This window comes from Heterocephalus glaber, unplaced genomic scaffold (assembly GCF_053883595.1).
Source record: "Heterocephalus glaber isolate CG9 unplaced genomic scaffold, H.glaber_assembly_v1.0 deba00001737, whole genome shotgun sequence".
Lineage (NCBI taxonomy): Eukaryota > Metazoa > Chordata > Mammalia > Rodentia > Bathyergidae > Heterocephalus > Heterocephalus glaber.
The window spans coordinates 1,860,554-1,873,898 of NW_028258445.1; positions in this window are offsets into that span (position 1 = coordinate 1,860,554).

A 13,345-nucleotide genomic window follows, 5' to 3' on the forward strand; every position below is an offset into this window, starting at 1 on the left:
GTTAAATTTTAGCACTGACTGTTGTCCAGGGCTGTGCTTTCCCGAGACTGGGGGTACTGACTCATGCCTATAGATGTTCCTGACTCATTTTCTGCTTTGTATTATTACAGTCCTCAGCCACGTTTACTTGTTAAATCAATTCCTCTACTTATGAAGGTACCGATATATAATTCATTCTTCCTTACATCGTATTTCACAGACAAATAAGAGGACAAGTGGTTTCTGACCATCCTCTTACCTTCTGTCTTACATCTTAACTGTTCCTTTTCAATTTATTTATTTGTGTGTTTGTCTGTTTATGTATTTACTCGTACTGGGGAGTGAATCCGAGATCCTCACCCTGAGCTACGCCCCCAGCCCCTTTTGCTGTACTTTATTGAGGCAGGGTCTCCCTAAACCATTGAGTTGCTCAAACTCAATCTGGGCTCTAATTTGCGGTCCCCCTCCCTCCGCCTCCCACGGTGCTGGGATTACAAACAATAAGTGTTCCCAGCTTATTGATTTGGTTTTTTGGCTTTGTTTTGTTTTGTTTTGAGATGTAGTCTCACTGCGTTGTCCAGGTCACAACTTGGTTCAAGCTGTCCTCCACCTCAGCCTCCCCTGTACCTAGGAACACAGCTCTGAGTCATCATGTTTGGCTAATTATTCCTCCTTTAAAATATATTTTCTTCACCCTAGGATTATGCTTTTGCTCTTCTATTTCTGAAAACCAAAAATGTTTTTCCCATTTGTCTTTTCAAATGAACGTTTCATTTGTTTCTTCCTGTTCTCAAATGTGCAATCAGGACAGTGATTCTAGAGCTAAGGACGCGTGAGTTTCCTGCTGCACTCTCGGACCTTGCTAGAGCCCCACCCTGACTTACCCACCCAGCCCATCCACGCCCCCTCCCACTTCCCATTCAGAGGTCTCCTCTGACAGGACTTCTCTGCCACATCCCATCCTTCCCAATGGTTCCCAGATTGTTACAGTGGGTTAAAGACTTGTTCCTCTCCTACTGTTTTTCACTGAGTTAGCAGATGAACGTTTGAAAAAGTTTTCCTTGTATTTTTATTTAAATTTATGTTGTACATGTTTACAGTGTGCCATATCATGTCTTAATACATATACATATTTTGTAATGCTTAAAGTCAGGATAAATCCTAACTCCTCAAGAATTTATCATTTGTTAATGGTAAAACATTAAAAAAACTCTCCTCCCTTTCTAAAATACATAGTACGTACCTGCTATCTACAGTGGAGCTGCTCCACAGCAGCACACCTGGGCTTCTTGCTCTTATGTAGCTATAATCTGTACCCACTGGCCAACCTCTCCTCAGCCCTCCACTCTGTACTATTTCCAGTCTCTGAAAACCACCCTTTTACTCTCAACTTCTATAAGATCAAAATTTTTTTGATACTACATCTGAGAGAGATCATGCAGTACTTCTCTTTCTGTGCCTGGCTTATTAGATTGAAACAGTGATCTCCATCAATGATGCCATCGATGTTGGAAGTAACAGGATTTCATTCTTTCTGTATATGCAACGTTTTCTTTTCTGTTGGTCAGTAGAGAGACACTAGCCTGATACCATTTCTTCGTTGTTTTAAATAGTGCTGCAGGGTGAATGAGAGTGTAGATGTCTCTCTAACATGCTGGTCTCCTTTTCTGTTAATATATAACCAGTTAATAGGACTGCAAGGTCACATGATCCTTCTATATTCAAGTTTTGGAAGGTCACCATATCTACTTTTCTCCTCTGCCTCTTTCCTAGGCTTCTCCCTTTAGAGCCCCCGTGCCCCGCACTGTCCTCAGAGCTTGATTTCATGCTAATGCTCTAGTACCCCATCATTTAGCTTGAACCTTCCCATGTTCCCAGGCTAAACTTCCCAGCTAGTTTCTGCCATGTCTTATATTCTTCTTCCTCTAGCCCCGGCCTCAATTATGCCACTGTACAATCTTCAGCAATCCTAAGAATATCACAAGATTTCTCCTCACATTCTCTACTTTTTATGTGTTCATTTTTCCATGAAATGTCTTTTCTTTGCTGCTTCTTGGTGAGCCTAAGGTTTAAAGAAAACTTCTCTTAGGCAATTAGGAGGAGAGCCTTTACTCTGTTATGCAAAAAAGAATGTACTATCTTTGTTCTCTGTGCTTCTCCATCCTCTTTGTTATATGACTCATGTAGAGCTATTATTGCATTATAGTTATTTATACAAATATACCTTTTTTGTGCTGTGTATCTCCTTAGTAAAAAAAAAAAGACTACTTCAATAATCTTTTTATCTCTAGAAACTGGAATAGTGACTAACATTTAGTGGCTTTGCCAAAACTTGTATCTACTTGTGTATTGCACAAGTAGTGGAAATGAAGAATATATTAGTGGAGCATATCATTACTGCCAGATGAAGGAGAAAGTAGATAAAGTTTCAGGTGTTCATCTACTTTGGGTGGATATTATTCAAGTCAGCAAATATTTACTATGTAGTACCCTTTAAATTGTAAGCTGTTGTTATGGTTTAGATTTAAAATGTTTCCCCAGATTCTCATGTGTGTGGAAGGTGATTGGATCATGGGCGGCGCTATACTCATCAGGGGACTCATCCATGGAGGAGACAAGTAGCTAAATACACAGTTAGAAGGTAGGGAGGACCTATGTGCAAGTAAGGCGCTACATGCATGACCTGGAAGGGTATTTTCTTGTCCAGCTCCTTCTTTCTATGCCTGCCCCTGGTTGAGCATCTTTTCTTCTGCCATGCTCCTCTGCCTCCTGTTTCTGTCTTGAAGCCAGCTGACAAGGGACTGAAGCCTTGGGTCAAAATAAGCCTCTTCTCCTTTCAGCTGCATGCGTGTGGTACTGTGTCTCAGTGTGGGGAAAGTGTCTGAGACAGATTCTGGTAGCAAGAGCGAGGTCGTCGCTGTGACTATACCTGACCATGTGGTGGAGAAGCCTGTTGGAGGGCTTCACAGGAGTAGTTTAGAAAGGTTTGGAGATGCCATCTACAGAAGTGCTCTAAGTGCAGCTTGATGGGAGATTCCGGTCAAAACTCAAAAAACCAAAATGCTGATAAAAATTCCACCAGTTAGGGCCAAGCACAGGCACAGGTACTGCTGGCTGCCAAAGACAGAGTGAAAATCTCTAGTAAATGTCACACAAAAGGTATAAAATGTTTCCAGTTTCACCACATAGGAAGCACCTGCAAAGTTGGAGCTGTGGAAGAGTGATGGCTAAAAAGGTTGACATTAAAAGAAGCTAAGTATGTTGCATCAAGGACAATAGGAAAGATGGAGTAGAAAGGCATCTTGAGAGTGAGCAAGATTCTATTCTTTGAAGGCTCCATGCTGCAACACTGTAAAGATTGCATTTCCAAAGAGATCCCTGGGATGCCTTGCTCATTCAAGGTTGCCAAGGGAAATGTTCCCTGGAGTCTAGCAATTCAGGAACTCAAGGAGTGTTACAGCCAAGATTCAGTGGGTCCTGACTACTGCCAGAGCTAGTGGCAGACTTGAGCATTCTTTGAATGGTGCTGGTTGTACAGGGATACAGAATGCAAGAGTTGTGGAGTCAGGGAAGCTGCTATTCCAATTTTACTGGAAGGCCTGAGAGACCAGGAAGCGTGCTCATGGTAGGTACATCTGTGAGGTGGTGAGTGCAGGGGAGACCTCACAAAATTGGAGATGCCAGGAACATGGAATGTGAGCTGCAGGCAGTAATCAGACCCATCCCAATAGAGCAATCAAGAGGGCAATGCCACAGGGCAAGACTGCCCAAGTCTGTGGACCAAAACTTGCCCCAGGTGGTAAACATGAAACCACAGGATTTAACATTCGCCCTTCTGGGTTTCAGTCTTGCTTTGATCCCATTCCTTTTTATTCCTTTATTTCTCCCTTTTGAAATGGAAATGTTTACCCTGTGCCATTATATTTTGGAAGTATTTAAATTTCTTTTTTATTTTTACATGGGGTCCCAGCTAAAAGTTTGCCTTGAGTCTCAGAGGAGGCTTTGGATTTGGACTTTTCTGCAATTCTGTAACTGTTACAATTTTGGTGATTCTTAGAGATAGACTAAATGCATTTTACATAATGAGATGGACATGAGTCTTTTGGGGGCCAGGGGTGGAATGTTACAATTTAGATCTAAAATATCCCCCCAAATTCTCAAGTGTGTGGAAGGTGATTGGACCATGGAGGTTCTACATGTCAGCGTGGATTAATCCTCTGAATCCTCTGATTGGCTCCACAGCTAGATGTACTGTTAGGAAATTGGGTCTGGCTGGAGGTGGGTCACTGGGAGCATGACCCGAAAGGGTGCATTCATGTTCTAGGCTCCTCTCTTCTCTGTATGCTTCCTGGCCACGTTTGCTCCTCCATGCCCCTCTACCACCTTATTTCTGCCTCAGAGCCAGGCAACTGTGGGACTAAAACCTGTGAGCCAAAGCAAATGTCTCCTCCATTACAGTGCAGGCATCAGATATTTTGTCTGAAAGTGACCAAGACAGATGTCATACACATCATCTGTAAAAATACAAATTTGAGTAAACAAAATGATATTTGTTTAAAGAAAGACGAATATAGTGTATGAATGGAGATATTAGATTCAGGCTATGTCTATACAGTGTTCTGCCCTATCCTGGGACCTGCTCTGTGTGGTTTCAGTAAGCTGAGGTGAACTGAAGTCAGACACCCTACTGCCCACGCCATCCGGGTGACCACTGTCGGATTAACAGTCTAGAGCTTGTCTTCATCATTTACCGCACTCATGTCATCATGTAGGCATTACACCCTCTGACGTCAGCATGGAAGGGAAGCGCAGTGCAATAGATATTTTGTGGGAGAGAAAGAAAAAGGGAGAGGGAGGGAGAGGGAGAATGCCTAACTTCTACTCTAGTATATTGCTATAATATTTGATTTTATTACTAGTTAATTTTATTTCTTGCTGTCCTAAATTTGTAACATGTATAGGAAAAAGCATAGTGTATTTGGACTCACTACTGTCTACCCATGGAGGGGATTTTGGAACTTACTCCTATGGATAAAGTGGAACTTTTGTATTTCAAATTATATTAAAGTGTACATTTTTACAGATATTAGACTGAACTTATTAGACCTCTAACCTAACAAGTGTTTAGACATCATAATCATGAGTATGCTTATCTGCCTTTCATGACAGTATAATAGAAGCTGCTGCCATTATGTCAAAATTCCTTAAAAATAATCTATCTGAACATATATTTATCCATCTATCTATCTATAGATACATATGTTCTACCCACTTTTATATTTCAAAATATCATTTGGTTTATGTCTTCATTACTGCAATTACTTAAATCATTCTTTTAACGAAATAACCATACACACAAAAAATGAAGAAATCATTAAGCACACAGCCTGATGAAATATCATGAAACAAACACACCTACATAAACTGCACTTAGGTAAGAACCAGAACATTGCCAGTTCCACAGGAACCACTGGCAGGGCCTGCCTCACCACTAATGTCTTTCTGTTTTCCAAAGATAACCATCGTCTAACATCTCATCATAGGGTAGTTTTGAAATTTATGTAATTTCAACCTTACAGGCTGAAAACCACAGAGATGTGCGGCTTAAATACCCCCTCCAGAGAGCACTCTACCACCGCAAGGAATGTGGTCAGTGGCCAGCCTCCTGCTGTGAGCTTTTGCCTGGCTTGTGTTAGTTCATGGCCACAATATTTTGGGAAGTCCTTAGTCATTGGCTAAGTCAGGTGGCGGCAGCTTAAGGACATGCTCTTCTGGGCGCTTCCCTCAGGCAGTTCCTGAGCAGCTGGCTGAACAAGGGCCTAGCATTTTACCCGGAGTGGCATGTGCTAATTGCCAGTCTTTGCTCAGAGATTTCCACTGGGCTGGTAGAAACTTTGTCAGATTTTCCTCATACTTGGAGGGCTGTCTTTGCTCAATCCTGCTTTTGCCTCTCTTTCTCTCTTTGTTTAATAAACAGCTAACTGCTACACGTAATCTACTACTTGTTTTCTTATTTTGTTCAGTATATAGTAATCATACTTACATCACTGCTGGTAGACCTTAGGGTCATTTCTACTTCGGACTATAATAAGCAAAGTTGCAATGAAAATACATCCAATTTTTTTAGAAGCATTATTTTATTTTGTTTTGTTTTGTTTAGACCATGTGTCACTGTTGTCCAGACTGCTCTCGAACTCCTGGGCTCAAGTGGTCTTTCTGCCTCATCCTCCTGAGTAACTAGGCCAGGGTCATGCCAGTCTGTGCAGCTCTACCAGACATTTGTGGGCATGTTTTCACTTCTTTGCAAGAGAATTATTGGATCAAATAGATCTCCAGTAAGCAATTCACAAAAGAAGTTCCAGTTGCTTCTCAGTCTTACCAACATTTGATGTTGTCAGTCTTTTAAATTTATTAGAGATCTTATGGTAGTCTTAGTTTGCATTTCTCTAACACTCAATAACATTCAAAATCTTTAAACATACTTTTCTCCCATTTCCTAGTTTCTTTTCATAAATTTTACCTATTTTCATTATTTTGTCTTTTGATTTTGAGTGGAAGAAGTTATATATTCTAGTCACAAGTCCTTTGTCAAATATATTTTGTGAATACTCTTCACCAGTTTATATTGGCTATTAATTTTATAATGATTTTTTAATATATAGAAATTTATATTTTGATGAAGTTCAAATTATCAATTTTTAATTTTGGTAGTTTTGTGTTTTATGTTTAAACACATTTTTGCGAGGTGTGAAGAGAGTTTCCTAGGTTTGGTTCTAGAGCTGTTATAGCTTTAGCTATTATCCTTTTAAAATGTTTTATTTCTAAGTATTTAATGATTGCTGGTGCTACTATAAAATGTATTTAACTTTTAATTTCCAGTATTTACTGCCACTAAAATGGAGTAAAATAGTTCATTTTCTAATATAGATCTTACATTCTGTATTATTTCTAATGTAGGAGAAAAAAACTTCTTCACATATTACCATATTTCCAGTTTTAGGCAGAAAGTATACAAAATTTCACCAATAAGTATGAGGTTATGTGTAGATTTCTACTAATGCCATTTTTCAGGTCAAAAAGTTCTTTGTTTTCCTAGAATGACATAAGTTTTTACTGTGAATCAAAGTTTGATTATTTTTCATCAGTTGACATGATTATATGATTCTCCCTAATACCCAGCTCATATTATGAACTAACTAAATTTAACTCTTTAGCATTGCACCAGCCTTGCACTGTCAGGGTCATGGTTTGCATCTGAAATGTCCCTAAAGGCCCGTGTGTTACAGGCCTTTGGGAGGTGGTAATACCTCTAGGACGTGAGACCCAGAGGGTAAAAGTGCCCTTAAGGAGCTGATTGGGTCTCCAGCCCTTTCCTCTCTTGCTTTTTTTTCTCCCTGGCCAGAATAAGATGAAGGAACTTCCTGCACCACGCACTTCACCATGGCATTCTGTGCTGCTACAGGCCCAAAAATAGCAGGGCAACCAACTGTGGACTCAAACTTCAGAAAATAGGAGCCAAAATAAACCCTTCTTTATTCTGCATTTATTTATTGATTGCAGGTATTAGTCACAGTGAAGGAAAGCTGATTAACACTTAGGGAATATATATATATTTCTTGATTGTATTAGTTGACATTTTTGAAAGGATTTTTCAATCTTTTCTCATGCCATAATTAAATCCCATAGATTGGGTGGTTACAACAAGAGAAAATTAATCTCCTAGTTCGTGCAGTGGGGCGCTGCTGAGCCTGTTCTTTCTGGCTTTCAGGTGGCTACCTTCTCCCTTGCCCACCTGACCCTTCCTTGGTGAGTGAATGTATACTCGTGGTACAGCAAGCTTCCTGGTGCCTCTTCTTTTCAGAGAGCTAATTCTACCCTCATGACCTCAGCTTAGCCTAATTGCCTCCCAAAGGCCCCATTTCCAAATACCGCCACCTTGGTATTAGAAGGACAACATGTGAATTCTGGGGAGGTGAATCATTCAGTCCATAACCATATTTGTGACTTTGTTCATCAAATTATTAGCATCTATATATAGAGAGATATATACATTTGTTACCATCGAATGTCTTTATCAGATTTTTATAGGCAGGTTATAGGGCCTTTTGCAAATGTTAGGGATTGTGCTTCCTTGTATTTTCTCTGGAAGGGCTTGTGTAGAATAATGTCATTTCTTCCACCAAGCTTGTTAGAATTTGATGAAATTATTTTCTGCTAAAATATTCGCTAGAATGTTTTAGTGAGGTCATCTGAACTTTGAGGTGTCTTTGTGATACAATTAAATTGAATATAAATTCATTTTTAAGAACTGATTTTATATACACCTTTCTATATTAGTTTTCAGAATTTGTTTTTCAAGTAACTAATTTTTAAAAAATTAATACACCTATAAAACAAAAATTCATAAAATTAAAAAATTCTTATATCCTTTGGTAACTCTGCTTTTGGTTATTTGAATTTGATTTTTTATTTTGATTAGATTTTTCAGGATTTTGCATATTTTGTTAGTTTCTGTGAAGAATCAATTTTTACTTTGATATGACAATTTACTGTGTTTGTGCTTCTTAAATCAGATTGATTTTTGTACTTATAATGTTTATGTCATGTTTTTAGTATATACTTAAGTCTTAAAAAATTCTTTTTCTGGGTTCTGCTTCCTCTCATAGTTTTCCAAAATGTGATATTATCATTGTAACCCATTTAATTTTTTTTAATTTATTGTTTATTTATTTATTTTATTGTCTCCCCTCACAACACAACTTACTCTTCCTACCAAATATTGAGACATGTGATAAATACTTCCGTTATTATTTTAGGGGTTTTTTCCTTTAATTTTGTAGTTCTATTACCTTTTTTAAAACATTTTAAATTTAAGGTGTGTGTGAGGTCATCAAAATTGAAAATTGCTATCTTCTGACTATTCTGATAATTTATCAGTATGAAAGAACTCTACCTCTATAATGTTTCCTAAGTTGTCATAGAGTCTGTTTTGTAATTCTTGTGCTACATCAGATTTCTTCTAATTAATATTTTCATTATAATTTTTTCTCACGTTTATTCTTATATTTAAGATGTTATTGAGTGAGTATATCATGTAAATGGCAAATCACTGAGTTTTACATATTTGTGCGTTTCACCAGTTGTCAAATATTTGTCTTTAAAGCCATTTACATTTAATTAATTTACTGAGTATATTTGAGTATAATTCTTCTTATTCATTCTTTGGCCTTTATTTTTTTTCTGCTTGTTCTTTTAATTTTGCCCTTTTTGGTTTTAATTCAATTCATTACTGACTTAATTTCATTGTTCTCATCCATTTGTTAGACTCTTCCTTTTGCTAATCTGCTAATAATTATACCCTAGAGATCAGCGCATATAGTTTTGATTCGTGGATGATCAAGAGAGCTTAGTATTTTCACTACATAGTAAAGAATCTCTGCCAGGCTTGAACCTTGACTTCTCTGAGGGCCCATGGGTTAAAGGCTGGATCCCCAAAATGATACTATAAGCAGATGGAGGAGCCTTTAAGAGGTGGAGCCTCGTGGAGGTCATTGATTCAGGGGGCAGGGCATGCTCTCAGAGAGAATTGTGGGAACCTGACAGCTTTCTCTCGTTTGCTTCCGGGTGAGGAGGTCGGGGAGGGGTCTGCCACACCATGAGCTCTCCCCGCCTCGTTGCTCTCCTAAAATTCCTGGGGCCAGTCAATCCTAGACAGGATCTTCCAAAATTTTGTGGCAAAATAAACCTTTTCTTTTTATACATTATCTTCAGTGTTTCCTTATCATGAGGAAAAGCTAATGCATTCAGTAACCTTAGAATGATGAAATCCCTTTAAATCCCATCCTGTTTTTTTTGTGGTTTCATTATATGCGTTAAATGCTTCGTGTATTAAGGAATCACAAAACATTTCTTTTATAGAACGAATCCCAGTTTTACCCAATATTTTTCATTGCTCTTCTTTTCTTGTTCTTTTTACTCACCACTTCAAAGAAATAGAAATTCTTTTCTTTATGCCTGAAGAGCACACTTGTTTTTTCCAGTGGGTCTGCCAATCATAAGTTAATCTAAGTTTCATGTTTTGAGGAATGTTCAATTGTGTATTATTCTGGGTTGGTGGTGTACATTATTTCAGCACTTTAAAGCTATCCAGGTTTTGAAGGCTTTTATTTCTAATGATGTCACATCTCCTTCTTTTCTTCTTTTATGTTTTTGAAGCCAATGTCCCTTTCTCTAGTTGCGTTGGACATGCAGATTTTCTCTTTTATTATTGTTATATGGTAAGAAGCACATTTCTTTCTACTTATCCTGGTTGGGATTAAAGTTGCTTTTTGAATGTGTGGTTTGAAAGCTTACAGAAATGTCAGAAAATACACATCAATTTCCACTCAATGCCTCTGTACTGTTATGATTTTACTTCTTTGGATCTATTTTTTATTTGACAGTACATAGTCTATATTCCTTTCAGTTTTTTCATCTTTTTCTGTTAATTCTATAATTTATTTGTATATATCCACTTGTGTACAAAATGAATATAAAACAATTGATAGATTATTCTCAGTTTTTATATTCTTGGTTCTGTAATTTACATATGAATCTTTAAATGTTTCTTATTCAAATTTTCTTGAAAATAGTTACTATAATTTTTAAAAATCTGGGCATAATCATATTTTTGATGTTTCCTTTCTGTTTTTGTTGTATTTTCAGTTAGCCGTGTCTTGTTGTTCTGTATGCTTGTCTTTGCCTGAGTCCTATGTATTGTACAGGAGAACCTGGGCAGATACTGTGATCCTCTGAATGATGTCTTCTTCCAAAGTGAACTTACCTTTCCAAGTGCTTTTGTCCCCGTAGGAGCTGTGGTACAAGCACTTCCTATGCTTGCTAACCACATGTTGCCAGTGTCTGCCCTACTGGACGCCACTGGATAATAATATACTTCCATCATCACAGAGAGTTGTACTGAATAGAGATGAAGTTTAAGAAAAATTTATTATGCCAGTCACTATAGTAGAGCTTTCATATATTGTTTCATTAAATTTCGTAACAACCTTGCAAAATAAACATTATCATTATTTTTTGAAAAAGAAACTGAGGCTCACAAATTCCTAGTAGCTTATTTGGGGCTACATGTCAAGTATTTCAGGCATAGAATTTGAAGATAGAGCAGTCTCTCATTAGAGTATCTTTGCTACTGGTCTATTCTCTTTCTTCTCTACTGACTATATTTTGAGTCCTATTAGTAACAAGGATTCATTTTCTTGACAGATTTTTAAAATTTTATGTTTATTGTCTCTTCTTCAATCTTAAGTTTTATGATCAAGACTTTTAAAATCTATAAGCTGAAGGACCAAATACTCTTGACTTAGAATTGTTGACCAATAAATTTCCATATGAAACCCTAATATCCACTTCATTCTTTTTTTTTTTTTTTGGTACCGGGGATCGAACTCGGGTCCTTGTGCTTGTGAGGCCGGCGGCAGAACCACTGAACTAAATCCCCAGCCAAAGAACTGATAATTAATGTTGACTTTTTTTGTGTGTGTGCTGGGGATCGTACTTGGGACCTGGCGCTTGCGAGGCAGGCGCCAGAACCACTGAGCTAAATCCCCGGGCCTAATATCCACTTCAATATGAACTCAGTTATAAGTTGCTTCATAATTTGCAGCATAACTATTCCAAAGCTCAATGACTTATTTTAAAAAGTGTCTATTTTTCTGGCTTATAACTCTGTGGGTCAACTAGGATGCTTCTCTTTCAAGCACTGGGAGGGCAGATTTAGATGGCATCCAGGCCTGAGATACATTGGTCCACTTAGGGCCAAGAATGAAAGAGTAGGGCACAGGGTATGCCCTTCTCATGGTGCCAGGTATGCCTGGTGCCCATGGAGTCCTCCAGCTGCTGTGTGTGCTGCCCACATCCTGTGGTCCAATACAAGTCACAAAACCAAACCCAGCATTCAGCAGTCTGGGAAGTAGATCTACTCTGAGAGGGAAGGTCTGAAAAAATATAGGCGTAGGACTACACAAGGGGAAAGAAAGACTGAAAAGAGGGATACCCTCTTCTGTAGTTCTCCCATTCCTTTCTCCTTTTCTATGAATAGGTTTCAATTCACAATTTCAGAGGTGTTTTTTTTTTCTTGTCTTTCAACTTTTGCCCTTTTGATGTTTGCTTTTCTATGCTGTTTCTGTACCCACTCTTGACACAATGGATCTGGCTCCTGTCTTCTCATGCCTTGATTGTTATGACAATCCTTTATCCAGATTCATTGATGCTAAATTTTTCTTTTTCAAAAAAATATACACTTATACCATGAAACCAAAATTCTTAAAGTGTTAAATTTAATAAGTCACTCTTCTAATCATGCATTCTCCTGTTTACCCAATCAAGTTTATTTCTCTTTGTTTTGCAACCAACACCATATCTTGTCCTGATGTAATTTAATAGCTACTACATACATGGACGCGATATATTTAGCTGCTTAAAAGTACTCCCCACTTTGAGAGGCTGGAAGGGTAGCTATGTGGTAGAGGGCTTGCTTAGCACGCACAAAGCTCTGAGCTCAATCCCCAGCACTGCAAAAAATTAAGTAAAAGTAAATATATTCTAGTAAAAATCCTCCCTTCTCTCTGCTTCCTATCTGCCACGTCATGAGCAGCCCTCCTCTGAGATGCTCCTCTGCCATGCTGCCCTTCTTGCTTTGGAGCCAGCTGACTATGTGGCTATGGCCTGAAACCTCTACAAACTGTCAACCAAAATAAGCCTTTCCTCCAAAAAATGGAAAGAAAAAACCCCAAAAAACTCCTATGCTTTTCTCCAGTCTGCTGGTGTTATTTCTCCTACCTGGTTTGCCCTCAAACCTATCAACCTATTTGCTACTTTCAAGATGTCATAGAATATTTGCTCCATTGACTTTTTTTCAAAAACTGCAATTCATTTGAACCTTCAGCAATTTTACAGAACATTATAATTCCCTTTGCACAATGCCTGACATGGTGGGAGTTTTTTTTTTATATTCCTTACTTATTTTAAAGACTGGAATGTGCTTTTGCCAATAAATACATTATCTATATCATAATGGTTTTTGCAGTGTTTTGCACAAAGTATATACCAAGTGAATTAAAAATTAATATTTTTTAATTTCAGAGCTTTTCCATAAAATAAAAATTGTACCTAACAAAAACAAATTTTACCTAACTAGGCATACTGAGTTGAGAGGTAGAGAGAGAATTCTACAGATTAATTATTCATACTCTGGAAAATTCTCAAACACCCACACATACACACATCAAAAAAAGGGAACTTGATCAGTACAAGGCAAATTCAGTCTGACCTTATGTTAGCTGACACAAGATATGAGAACAATGTTGAA